The sequence below is a fragment of the Metarhizium robertsii genome (assembly GCF_000187425.2).
Source record: "Metarhizium robertsii ARSEF 23 chromosome Unknown MAA_Scf_4, whole genome shotgun sequence".
NCBI lineage: Eukaryota > Fungi > Ascomycota > Sordariomycetes > Hypocreales > Clavicipitaceae > Metarhizium > Metarhizium robertsii.
In genome coordinates, this window is record NW_011942182.1 from 3,825,834 (window position 1) to 3,826,830 (window position 997).

Here is a 997-nt window from a genome sequence, read left to right on the forward strand (position 1 = left end):
GGTGTAATTTAGTCTACTTTCTTGACAATTCCATGCCAAGGAAGTAACAAGGAAGTAATAATTCAGCAGAAGGCTGACTCTACACTAATCCATAAGTCTTTCGAATAATGAGGGTTTGGTGCAGGCTTGACAAATAAGGTTCTATTGGTCCAAATTTTGTATGGGAAATCGCGAAAGAAGGCTGGATTGGTTGGTGGCTCTAGAAAAGTGGGTAAAGGACAGCCACCGTCTGTCGGTGCTTCTTTGTTTACTTCTCTGTTTACAATCGTTTACAATCGGTTACAATCGCTAAATTTGCCCAGCGATCTGTTCGTTTGCTTGGCCAGCAGCCTTTCTTCCATTATTGAAACAGATGTACCGCATGGTTGTGTATGGATTATGATTCTAGGGGTAATATTAGTCCTAGATCTGAATTGGCAGTCCATTGCCCGTCTTGCGACCGAACAAAATCACCAAGTAATTTCGTTAGCAGGAGGAAATCTGCCAATCCGACTACGACCTGTTTGGGATGCCGGGACCACCGCAATTCCGAGGTAGCTGACACCATTGATATACTATATATGCCTCCCTAACCTGATCAAGCGTGCCAGGTCCAAAGGTGCCGTCCTTACATTGAGAAAGCTGGCCGTCCGTCCTACCTCAGCTGAGAGATCTGCCCCGAAAAGAACCGACAGAGACGCTGGCCTATCGCCTCCTAACCAGAGATCTGGAACCCAACCTACATCGCCAGAGAAGCTACGGCAACAACATACAGCTAGGAGTTTGTTCGGAGAGCCAGGCAGCCAGCCGCAGATAGTGCTGGGGACGCCAATCCCACCAACCCAAGCGAGCTCGCGGCTCTTCCGGGCTCTAGCTCCCTCACCGCCTGTGCCGCCCTCGACCGATCCTGTCGCCTCACATTCTGATCCATCTACTGTCCGAAGCAGCACGACTGGTGTGGACTACTCTTCGCACGACTGGTGTGGACTACTCTCACCTGGCTGTTAGGTTCCACAAG